This window comes from Protopterus annectens, chromosome 6.part1 (genome assembly GCF_019279795.1).
Source record: "Protopterus annectens isolate FY-2018-M chromosome 6.part1, PAN1.0, whole genome shotgun sequence".
NCBI lineage: Eukaryota > Metazoa > Chordata > Ceratodontiformes > Protopteridae > Protopterus > Protopterus annectens.
The window spans coordinates 275,402,111-275,414,942 of NC_056738.1; the positions used below are offsets into that span (position 1 = coordinate 275,402,111).

The 12,832-nt window shown below is 42.3% G+C and overlaps 1 protein-coding gene across 1 annotated transcript in view; it reads left to right on the forward strand.

The window, feature by feature from the left end:
- The window catches only part of CPS1 (carbamoyl-phosphate synthase 1), a 531,928-nt gene that overhangs the window by 139,879 nt on the left and 379,217 nt on the right, over positions 1-12,832 (forward strand). The window lies entirely within an intron of this gene.

The following is a 12,832-nucleotide window of genomic DNA, read 5'->3' on the forward strand; positions in this document are numbered from 1 at the left end:
AAGGTCAGCAGGACTAAGACAGAATATATGTGTGTGAATGAGAGGGAAGATAGAGGAATGGTGAGGAAGCAGGGAGTAGAGGTGGCGAAGGTGGATGAGTTTAAATACTTGGGGTCAACAGTTCAGAGAAATGGTGAGTGTGGATGAGAGGTGAAGAAGAGAGTACAGGCAGGATGGAGTGGGTGGAGAAGAGTGTCAGGAGTGATTTGTGACAGATGAGTACCAGTAAGAGTGAAAGGGAAGGTCTACAAGAGGGTGGTGAGACCAGCTATGTTATATGGGTTGGGGACAGTGACATTGACAAAAAGGCAGGAGTCAGAGCTTGATGTGGCAGAGTTGAAGATGTTAAGATTTGCACTGGGTGTGACGAGGATGGACAGGATTAGGAATAAGTATATTAGAGGGTCAGCCCAGGTTAGAAGATTTGGAGACAAAGCCAGAGAGGCAAAATTACGTTGGTTTGGGGATTCACTTCAGAAGCTCGAATTAACAAAATCTCGAACTGCAAATAACCGAAACCAAAAGATCGAGTTTCAGAAACTCGAACTTCTGAAGCAAAACCAACAACAACAAAAAAAAAGACAAACTTCGCTTTTGCAAGGGGGCTTCGTCCCCCTGCACCCCCCATGGGGGGGTTGTGCCCCCTCAACCCCCTACTTAAATATACCAACTCCAAGATCGCGCTACAGTGGGGAAATGGGAAATCTCCCGTCTTGCACTGTATGCGGAAGCGCAAAACGGGAGATTTCTCATTTCCTGTCAACACCGCAAAAAAAGTAAAACATTACGTACACACAGAGCGTACAAGAATCCTTGCCTCTGTGTGCACGCAATGTATTAAGGCAAGTAAACTCTTATTTTTAAACACTACACATTTGATTTACTGAAATCTCGATCATATGGTCTCGACCATATGAAATTCGTGATTTCAGTAATTCGATTATGTGAAGTGTTCCCGTTGGTTTGGACATGTGCTGAGGAGAGATGCAGAGTATATTGGGAAAAAGATGCTAAGGATGAAGCTGCCAGTTAACAGGAAAAGAGGAATGCCTAAGATAAGGTTTATGGATGTGGTGAGAGAGGACATGCAGGTGGTTGGTGTGACAGAGCAAGATGCAGAGGACAGGAAGAAATGGAAACAATTGATCTGCTGGGGCAACCCCTAATGGGAGCAGCTGAAAGAAGAAGAAGAAGATTGATAAGGAAGTAAAAAAGCCATTAAAGAAGATTAATGAGTATAATCAGGACAATAAACAAATTAAGGATCTAGGATTACGTTATCATATACATTTAAATAAATAGCACTGATTATAATAATATTATGGATTTTATCATATTATTAATTGACAGTAGATCAACATGTATTTTCTTTGAAAGATAGATTAACATTAAGGTGATTATTTTGCCAACATATTATATGTTATTCAAACTACTTCTCATTTTCACTCTAGAGAATTTGTTAAACAATTTAATAATGTTCTTTTAAAATTCTTCTGGTATCTAAACAAATCTAGAGTGGTTTTAAAACATCATATGAGTCATTGGAAGAATGGTTGAATAGGATTCCCAGATATAGAAGTATATATCTTACCATTTGTCATAAAGCTGTAGCTTTATGGCTAAACGCTATAATTACTTGGCAAGGTGGAAATAATTCATGAAATTGTCTGAGTGAATAATGATAATAGTATACCTAGTCATCATTCTTTGATCATGGGGAATACTTTTAAATGGTTATTGAAGAGATATTTTATTAAAACCAATAAACCCTCTGACTCACATTATATAAGCATTATTTTATAAACCTTTAAAAAACTTTATTTTTAAGAACCCTGATTTGAAAACTTGGTTATTTGCAATATTTGCCATAGCTTTTACTGAAGATTTTATTGATACTTTTAGTGATGAGTTTAAAAGGTGAAAATTTTTTGGTAAGAAATTATGAATGGAATACAATTACTCCCTTCTGATTTTGAAATGAGTAAGTATGCTATTGATATGAACCATTGGCTGAGTATACAAATTTATAGTACATTACTTCTAAAATTGAATTAATGCGTAATATAAGGTATAATTTTCCACCTTATATTTTTTTAATTTAATCTTGATTTAGAAAATGATTCAGGACAATCGTATCTAAAATTTCTAAGTTTGTTAAGAATACAAAGTTACAGTGCAATGAAAAAGTATTTGCTCTCTTCCTGATTTCTTATTTATTTGCATGTTTGTCACACTTAAATGTTTCAGATCATCAAACAAATGTAAATATTAGACAAAGATAACCACAAAGTAAACACAAAATGCAGTTTTTAAGTGATGATTTTATTTATTAAGAAAAAAAATATCCAAACCTACATGGCCCTATGTGAAAAAGTATTTGTCCCCCTTGTTAAATCATGAAGTAACTTAGGTTAATCACAATTTTGGGAAAGCTGAGTTCAATTTCACTAGCCACACCCAGGCCTGATTACTGCCAGACCCATCAGACAAAGTGAAGTAGGCCAAAAGATCCCAAAAAGGAAGACATCATGCCGCGATCTAAAGAAATTCTGGAACAGATGAGAAACAAAGTAATTGACATTTATCAGTCTGGAAAGGGTTACAAAGCCATTTCTAATGTTTTGGGACTCCAGCAAATCACAGTGAGAGCCATTATTCACAAATGGAGAAAACATGGAGCAGTGGTGAACCTTCTCAGGAGTGGCCAGCCTACAAAAATTACCCCAAGAGCACAGCAACAACTCATCCAAGAGTTCACAAAAGAACCCAGAACAACATCTAAAGAACTGCAGGCCTCACTTGACCTCAGTTAAGGTCAGTGTTCATGACTCAACCATAAGAAAGAGACTGGGCAAAAATGGCATGCATGGCAGAGTTCCAAGGCGAAAACTACTGCTGACCAAAAAGAACATAAAGGCTCGTCTCACTTTTGCCAGAAAATACTTTGATGATCCCCAAGACTTTTGCGAAAATATTCTGTGGACTGATGAAACAAAAGTTGAACTTTTTGGGAGGTGTGCATCTTATTATATCTGGCGTAAAAGTAACACAGCATTTCAGAAAAAGAAGATCATGCCAACAGTCAAACATGGTGGTAGTGTGATTGTCTGGGGCTGCTTTGCTGCTTCTGGACCTGGATGACTTGCTGTGATTGATGGAACCATGAATTCTGCTCTCTACCAAAAAATCCTGAAGGAGAATATCCGGCCATCAGTTCGTGCCCTCAAGCTGAAGCGCACTTGGGTTCTGCAGTAGGACAATGATCCAAAACACACCAAGTCCAACTCTGAATGTCTTAAAAAAACAAAATGAAGCTTTTGGAGTGGCCTAGTCAAAGTCTGGTCTTGAATCCAATTGAGATGCTGTGGTATGACCTTAAAAAGTCAGTTCATGCTCGGAAACCCTGCAATATGGCTGAATTAAAACAATTCTGCAAAGAAGAGTGGGCCAAAATTCCTCAACAGCGATGTGAAAGACTCATTGCCAGTTATCGGAAACGCTTGATTGCAGTTGTTGCTACTACAACCAGTTATTAGGTTTATCGGGCAATAACTTTTTCACATAGGGCCATGTATGTTTGGATATTTTTTTTTCCTTAATAAATAAAATCATCACTTAAAAACTGCATTTTGTATTTATTTGGGTTATCTTTGTCTAATATTTACATTTGTTTGATGATATGAAACATTTAAGTGTGACAAACATGTAAAAAAAATAAGAAATCAGGAGGGAGGGCAAATACTTTTTCATTGCTCTGAATATGTAAAAATGACTACTGGGATTACTTCCCATTACTTTCCACTACTTTCCACTAATCAACCATACAAACCGATCTAAAATTGATAAAAATAATTTTGTTATCATCACAAAAAGCTACATTCTATTTATATTGGAAATTATTTTCATGGGAATTTTTACATAGAACCTTTATTACGACTCATAAATTAGAACTTGTATATAAAAATGTGTTGGAGATGTAAATCTATGCAAAACGTTTATTGTTAACGCATGGTTTTTGATTGTGAACTCTTGCAATCTTTTTGGAAAGAGATCAGTGGCTTTTTGCAAGCTCTACAGAAAGACAAATTTAATTGATCTGAAACATTAGATCTGAAGTAGTTGACTTCATTTGATCATCAACCTGTGGGAATCAGATCCGGATCGGATCCGAGACAGCAGCTTCACCAGCATCTGATCTGAGCTCCAAGCTTCTCCCCTTACCCATAATACCCCTCCATTTCCTTCCTTCCCTCAAATCTTGTTTGACGTGGCTTTGCCAAGCAGTGTGGTCTCAGAGCTCCAGGTGTGGTAGTTACTTTTTTCAGATAGTTTTTGGATGTTTGTGTTGCTGGTAGTGACGGGTAAGTTCCCTTTCCCTTGCTTAACCTCCCCTTCATTTTGCGTCTTGTTTTTCTTTTTCAAAAAAAAAAAAAAAAAAAAAAAAAGTAGAACAGTTTAGCATAGTAGAGTAGGCCTTTCTATCCCTTTCCCTTATTGTTAGTCAGTGGACTCGAGTGTGTGTGTGTGTGTGTGTGTGTGTGTGTGTGTGTGTGTGTGTGTGTGTGTGTGTGTGTATGTGTGTGTGGTTGGGCAGGTTAGGGCTTATGCTTTTTGCCTTTAACCTTGTTTAAAAAACTGGCAGATCAGCAGTCAATGCTGGTTTTCAGGAAATGCACAGAGTGTGGCCATAAGTTATCTCTGGCTGATGGCCACACTCTCTTTCGACAGAATGCACAATTTGTGCGGGGTTCAACCCCGGGGCCCTGAAGGATCGCAGGGCAAAACTAACCCTTAATGGGCTTCTTCGTGCTACGGAGGTGGCTGCCTCCACTTCTCTTACGGTCATGGCTGTGACTGCTTCTTCTTCAGCCGCAGTCTCTTCCTCTCCCTCCCAGGCCACAACTCAGACTTCTGTTCATAGGTCTGCAGATAGGGAGCATATGAAAGAGAAGGGTAAAGACAAAGATAAAGAAAAAGAGAGAGACAAGGGGAGGAAGAGATTCCTGGGCCAATCAGATCCAGTGGGTTCTCCTCCAAAGCAGCAGTTAGTTACTAAACCAGTTTTTCCTCGGCTCCGCTTGCCCAGATTCTCACCAGAGCCAGAGGATCCTAGACCTTCTTCCAGGACCTCTGCACATCGACTCTCTCGGTTGGCATCGGTGGCCTCGTCGCGTTCCAGCAGAAATTTAAGTGAGACACACATGGACAAAATGATGCAAAGGTTTATTTGCACCCAGATTTAGATGGGGTCTTGCCAGCCCCCTCTCCCTTTGGAGGGGGAGCTTGCTTCCCTTTTTTGCCCCAATATCTCCTTCTCTGGTCTGACCCCCAGTATCGGAGTTTATGAATCCTGGAGGTCCCAGAGTCAGGGGGTTGGCGCCGATGGTACCGCGTACCTCGACGCTGGCCATTACCTTGAGCGTGTCAGATCTGACTAGTTCAGACCTGAGTGGCTCTCAGAGCCGAAGCCTGGGCATTGGATCTGAGGGATTAGGCTTTTCTCCTTTGGCACTGACTTTGTCGGATCAGGGCCCTCTCCTCGGTATCTCAGCTCCAGCTGGCTCAGCTGTGATCCCCCCATCAGATCCGGAGAGAGCAGCTTTCTTATTAGTTTCCTGGGAGGCTCGCTCTCCCTCGGCTTTCAATGTGGTGGAAAGGGTTATCTCCAGCAGATCAAGGCCCCTGATCATCTCCTCGGACTCCGTCCTGACTCCCTCGCCTCTGGGTGCATTTTCAGCCATTTTGCCCATGCAGGGACAGCCCGTGCTTGATGTGCCCCAGACTGTTCCCCTCGAGGAACCACAGGAAGAGGTTCCTCGCAAATGAACATGCAAAAGGAGGCACTTGGACTCCTCTCCAGAATCCCACACCAAGGACACCAATTTGGAGGAAGGGGAAGGTTCCCCCTGATCACCCCCCAACGATGTCTCCTTTAGAGACATCATTGAACTCCTGCGGCAGCAGGGGGGTTGGTCCACCCCCAAACCTTCCTTGGATGAGTCAGTGTTTCTGGAGGCCTTCGGCCTGGGCCTGCCTACCTCCTGGGTGTCCCCCTGCAGATCCCTTGGTGGATCTTATTACCACTTGAGCATGGAAGGAACCGGACACCATGCAGCCAATCCCGAAGCGTCCCAACAAGATTTTGAGTCCTCCTGCAGACAGACCCAGATGGAACAAGGGGCCCCCAGTGGATGCCATGCTGGTAACGGCTGCCACTAAGAACTAGTCCAGGAAAGTTCTATGGTCCATCCCCCTGACCGAGAGTCCAGGACGATAGATCATCTAGGAAAGATGACATATGCTTCAGCCATCTTTTCTGTAAGGGTGCTGAAGTATTTGGCCCATATCACTCGACTGCAGTGCAACCTGGTCAAGGAGCTAAGTGAGTCGCCCTCGGAGTCCATGCTGCCGGAGGATAAGTGCATATTCTCTGCATGAATGGCCACTCTGAAAGCAGTTTTTAACACATCCATGCTTCTCCTTTCGCATGCCACTGAAGGAGTGGCAGGGGCGGCTGGGTCCGATGTTGTCATGAGGCGATACACCTGGCTCAGGCTATGTCAGTTCACGGAACCCTTTAAGGCACCTTTTGCGAATGCCCCTTATGGTTCACAACATGTTGGAGCAACCCAACGCTCTGCACGTACAGAAATGCATGGCCAAACCATAGACAATTCAAAACACCAGTGACCAGCATAAAGAGCACATCAAGCACTTGAAAATAAAAATCAAGTATAATTCACATGAAATACTTTATTCAGACCGGTTTCGGCTACCCAGCCTTCTTCAGTGAAAAAGCATTACATAATAGATGCATGATGAAACTATATATACACCCCCCTAACCAATAACAGACATGGTTCAACCCAGAAATTGCAAGTACATAGAATATGTATATAAAACAATGAATGTGAGTTAGAAATATATATCAATAATAGATATACATATGTAAATAACAAAACATATATGTAAAAGTTATTTTATACATATATAAACATACAAACAAACTGCAAACATATATATATATATATATATATATATATATATATATATATATATATATATATATACACACACACACAAAAAATGTAATATATATAAATATATACACATATATAGAACACAACAGAAAGTAGCACAATGGTCTGTGGTGTCCTTCATAAGTGGTCATTGAGTCCTGAGGAAAATAGCGCTCCTAAATTAATGATCCAATATTTTTCTTTGTGATTAAGGATAGTGTGCCAGCCTTGTTGGTTACTCCTATCAAAAATAAACCATAAATCTGAAATCAGCATTGGCATGTTTGATACTATGTCTGTATAGTGCATTCGTCTCCCTTTTATTTCGGATATCACTTCTGTGCTCCGACATCCTAATTCTCAATGAGCGTGAAGTTTGGCCCACATAAAAAGCAGAACATTTACATGTGGCCAAATATACTATCCAGCTACTGGCACAATTGACAAAGACACTGAGATCATATACCCTGCTGGTGTTTGCACTAGTAAATTGTTTTAATTTACTCACAAATTGGCATGACCCACAATGTCCACAAGGGAACATTCCCAATAATTGATTCCCAGACATGGTCAATTGTTTATATACTGCTCCCCCACTCTCCTTATGCTTAAAGTGCGAAAAATGATCACAAAAGTTTTTCCACGTCTATAAGAGAATTGGCATCTGGGGCCCAAACATTCCCTAAGTTGGTCATTGGTCATTGGCCATGAGTATATTCCAAAGGGTATCTAGCACATTTCTAATGACATTATTATTACATCCATAGGTTGTCACAAACCTGAGATTTTGACCTGCTTGTGTTGGCCTACGCTGTTTGTACTCCAACAATGTGTGCCTATCCTAAGCAGAACTCCAATCACTGGCAATAGCAATATCGGACTCCCTGTATCCCCTATCCAAAAACCTGTTACACAAATCCTGTCTGGCATGTTCAAACTCTCGTATATATGAGCTGATTCTTTTAATACGCATACATTGTGACTTTGGAATGTTGCGGATGGTGTGGGGGGATGCATACTAGATGCATGGAGCAAGCTGTTATATTGTGGATATTTACGAAACGTCTTTGTACTAAGAGTATGATCCTCATTCCTATACACAGTTACATCCAAAAAATTTATACTGTCATGATGTGATGTGATGTAAGAGTAAACTCAATACCCCACAAATTATCATTAAGATACTCCAAAAATTCTTGTAAATATGCCACATCTGCCCAGCACACCATTCAGCAGTCATCCACATATCTGCGCCAGATATCTATTTCCACTTGGTAGATATTATGAAGGGGATCATAAATCATGCATTCCTCAAAAAAGCCATAAACAGATCCGCATATATGGGGGCAAAAGAAGCTCCCATAGCAGTGCCCTGCAAGTGCCAATAACATTCACCCTGGAAGTAAAAGACATTTTTGTTCAAGACATGTTCTGCCATACATAGTATTGAAGCCAGGGGGGTACAAGGAAGCATGTTCCAACCAATAATGTAAGGCTTGTAAACCAGCCCAATGGGGATACTAGTATATAATGCCTTTACATCCAGGGTCACTCGGGACTCATCTTCCCCCAGAAGCAGAGAGGGACCAGACAGACAACGTCCCAGAGGTGGGGGGGGGGGGGTCCAAGAAATTTCAGGTCTCGAGAACCATTATCGGACAGGCCTGCGCAGCAGCCCTGAGGGGTTGCCTGACTGCTCTGCTCTGGAGGCAGTCAGGTGTCACCTTTCGCTGCACCTGATAGCAAGGTGTCAACAGACCGTTGGGTGCTTCAAATCATATCCAGAGGCTATACCATCCCATTTGTGGTTCCTCGCATTCCTCCAAAACACCTCCTGAATGTTCCACCTGCGCAAAGGGAGGCAGCAGAACTCGAAATAGAAAAGCTGCTAAGGAAACGAGTCGTCCAGCCTGTCCCCCGAGATCAGTCTGGATCAGGCATGTATTCCAGGTTGTTTTTGGTGCCAAAAAAGATGGGGGACCTAAGGCCTATTCTGGACCTTTCCACCCTAAACCTGTGAGTTGCCAAGGAGAAGTTCTGGATGGTCACTTTACAATCCATCCTGCCTTACCTGGAGGAGAACGACTGGATGTGCTCAATAGATCCCCAGCATGCATACTACTATATAAAGATGCACAGAAGCTCCAGGAGGTTCCTCTGCTTTTGGCTAGGGGCCAATCACTGTCAATTTCGGGCCCTACCCTGCAGTCTCACCACAGCTACCAGGTTGTTCACCAAGGTCATGGCAGTAGTAGTGGCTTACCTGAGGCTTCAGGGGATACAGGTCTACCCGTACCTGGACGATTGGCTCCTTGCTGCTCCCACCAGGTGTCTACTTTGTCAGGCTAGAGACTATTTCCTGAAACTGTCAGACTTGCTGAGAATTACAATCAGCATATCCAAGTCTTCTCTAAACCCTGTTCAGGTCTTAGACTACATTGGAACGAGGATAGATACATTGTAAACCAAGGTTTTTCTAACTCCGGAGAGAGTTCGAAACTTATGACTCCATGTGTCCATGATCTTTCAGTCTCATCTTCCTCCAGCAGAGGTGGTATTATGAGCCCTAGGTTCCATGGCAGCCACCATTACTCTTCTCCCCTGTGCTCATCTTCATATGCTGGTATTACAGTGGACACTGGCAGTCCAATGGTCATTATTAGGTCTGCCATTGACGCATCCTATTCAGATAAGCAACTCTTACAGGAAGTCCCTTCTCTGGTGGGTGCACTCCTCGGAACTAGTCGAGGAATGAACATTTATTGAAACGCCTCCCAATTAGGGTGGGGGGGGGCATTGCTCGGGCAGGACAGTCCAAGGCACGTGGTCCCTGAACGAGACCAAATTGCATATCAGTGTTCTAGAGATGAGGGCAGTCTTGTTAGCGTTACAGACCCTTCATGCCTTTCTTCATCTGGGAACTATTGAAATTCAGACAGACAACATGTCAGTGGTCTGATACATCAGCAAGCAGGGAGGAATCAGATCTTACCCCCTTTGTCGCGAGGCCACGAGAGTGTGGGAATGGGCGATCTCCACCAGCTATTTCCTGGTAGCAATGCACATTCTAGGTTGATCCAACTTACTGGTGGACAAACTGAGCAGAACTATCATGATGCCTTATGAGTGGTCTGTGAATCCTTCTGTAGCAGAGGAGATCTTCCTCAAGTGGGATCGGCCTTGCTGTGATCTCTTTGCATCTCTTTCCAATGTGAAGTGCAGTGAGTTCTTCGCTCTGATCCCCCCACAGGGGGAATTCCCCCAGGGACGCTCTAGTCCATGCTTGGCCTCCCGGTCTTCTTTATGCTTACCCCCCATTACCTCTTATAACAAAATTTCTCCAGAAGGCTCGCAGGCTGGGGAGCAAAGTTATCCTCATTGCCCCATTCTGGCCTCACCAAGTCTGGTTTCCCTTCCTTTGGTCTCATCTAATAGTTCCTCCATGGATCTTGGATCCGATACTGGATCTCATTTCGCACCCCTCGAGGGTCCCTCATCTAGACCTGGTCAGTCTGAAGCTCACTGCTTGGCTGCCCCATTTCCCTTGATTGCTGGGACTCCCAGTCTTTCTTCTCTGGTCAAGACTATTCTGGTGGCAGCTCATAAATCGGCCACCAGAAAACTATACCGTAGCAAATGGAAGCGTTTCTCTATCTGGGCTTCTCAAAGGGATTTGGACCCTTTCACAGTTTCTGTCCCAGTGGTCCTTGAGTTCTTGGCGTATATTTTCCAGCAGGGTGTTAGCTCATCTACAGTAAAAGTTCAACTTGCTGCCATTTCCAATTTCCATATAGGTGAGAACATGGCTTCATTAGCTTCCTCCAGACTGTGCAAAACCTTTATTAAAGGTACCTTTCTTTTAAGACCCCCCGATTAAAGATCCTACTCCTCTTTGGGATCTTACTCTAGTTTCACAAGCTCTGGTTGCTCCACCTCTTGAGGCGGCTGCTTCTGTGGATCTGAAATTTTTATCTTGCAAGACAGCCTTTCTAGTGGCTATCACCTCAGCTAGGAGAGTGGCAGAACTCCAGGCATTATCTGTCAATCCCCCATATATGATTTTCCATAAAGACAGGGTTTCACTTCATACTAATCCTTCTTTTCTTCCTAAAGTGGCTTCTGAAACAAATATCAATTAAACAATCAATTTACCTGTTTTCTTTCCAAATTTTCAGAACAGGGGTGAATATAAATTGCATCTATTAGACGTACACAGACAGCTACGTTTCTACTTACATAGGACTAAGGCCTTTCGCAAGTCTGACCAGTTGTTTGTGTCTTCTTCTACACCTTTTCTGGGCAAGCCTTTTTCTAAGGTAACGGTTGCCAGATGGATTTCCCTTTGCATCCTTCAGGTTTACAAAGACGGAGGCATGTCTCTTCCGGGTAGGATAAATGCCCATTCTACCAGGTCCATGGCGACGTCAGTGGCTTTTTGGTCTAGGGTATTTTTGGATGATATTTGTTCGGCGGCTACTTGGTCCTCATCTCACACCTTCATTTCTCATTATAAACTGAACATGATATCTAGTGGGAGAGCATCCTTTGGCTCCGCGGTGCTCTGAAATATCCTTCCATGAGGGCCACCCAAGAGTTTGATAGCTGGGGACTCTGTCCCACAGGTTAATGATCAAATGAAAGTCAACTACTTCAGATAAAGAAGTTATGTACTCACTATAACGTTCCATCTGAGTAGTTTGACTTCATTTGTCATCAACCATCCCTCCCTCCTTCCCCCTGACCTTCTCATTATGTTTTTTACATTGGTAGGCAGGAGAGAGCCTGTGCGGCTCTCCTGTTCTTTATTGTTGGTAAGGCATATCAGATTAGGTTTATGTGCATGGTATAGCAAACCTCATCTGAGGGAAAGAAGGAGGGGTATTATGGGTAAGGGGTGGAGCTTGGAGCTTGGATCAGATGCTGGTGAAGCTGCCGTCACAGATCTGATCCGGATCCGATTCCCACAGGTTGATGACAAATGAAGTCCAACTACTCAGCTGGAATGTTATGATGAGTACGTAACTTCTTTTTTTATTTAATGCTTCAATTCCTGGAAGTGCTCCCAGAATATGTTTGTTTGTGTCTTTCGGCTTTTTCCCGGTTAGGGGTCGCCACAGTGGAACTCCGGTCCGCTAATGATTGGCAGAAGATTTTTACGTACCGGGTTGCCAGCTCTGACATACAACCTTCAACGAAGGCACGCCCATTCACGCATGTCTCCACACAGAAGATGCTCTAGCTGAGAATCGAACCGAACAGCATCTTACTGTGAGGCGACAAAGCTACCGCAGCACCACCATCGCAGAAGTGTTCCCAGAATATAGTATCATCTGATATGGAGTCTTTTTGACATTAGTAATAAAACTATTACAAAAAATGGAAAAATTAAATTACTCCCTCATTTATGGAGTTTATAAATATTACAAACATTGTATGTCAGAATGAATTGATTACTATTAAGTTGAGAACACAAATATTTACCTCTGAATATAATAATTGGTTACAATTGATTATGCAGTTATAAAAATATTGTTTTGTAAATTTTACAGTAGTTATGTCAGTTAACACACTTATAGATCTTTCCTGGAATCATAAGGCTTAATTGTTTGGATATAGTCAGTATTGTAAATAGTTTATAATTTTTTTGTTTGTGCGATTGTTTTTCTTTTGCATGTTCATATATTGTATAAATGTGTTACATTGGAAGAAAAATCTTAAAATGAGTGCCAAGGTTTTTAAGGATGCCAAATGTTGGTTATCACTGTTTTGGTAAGTAATTATGGGGTGGCTGTAGTTGCAGGTAAACATTGCTT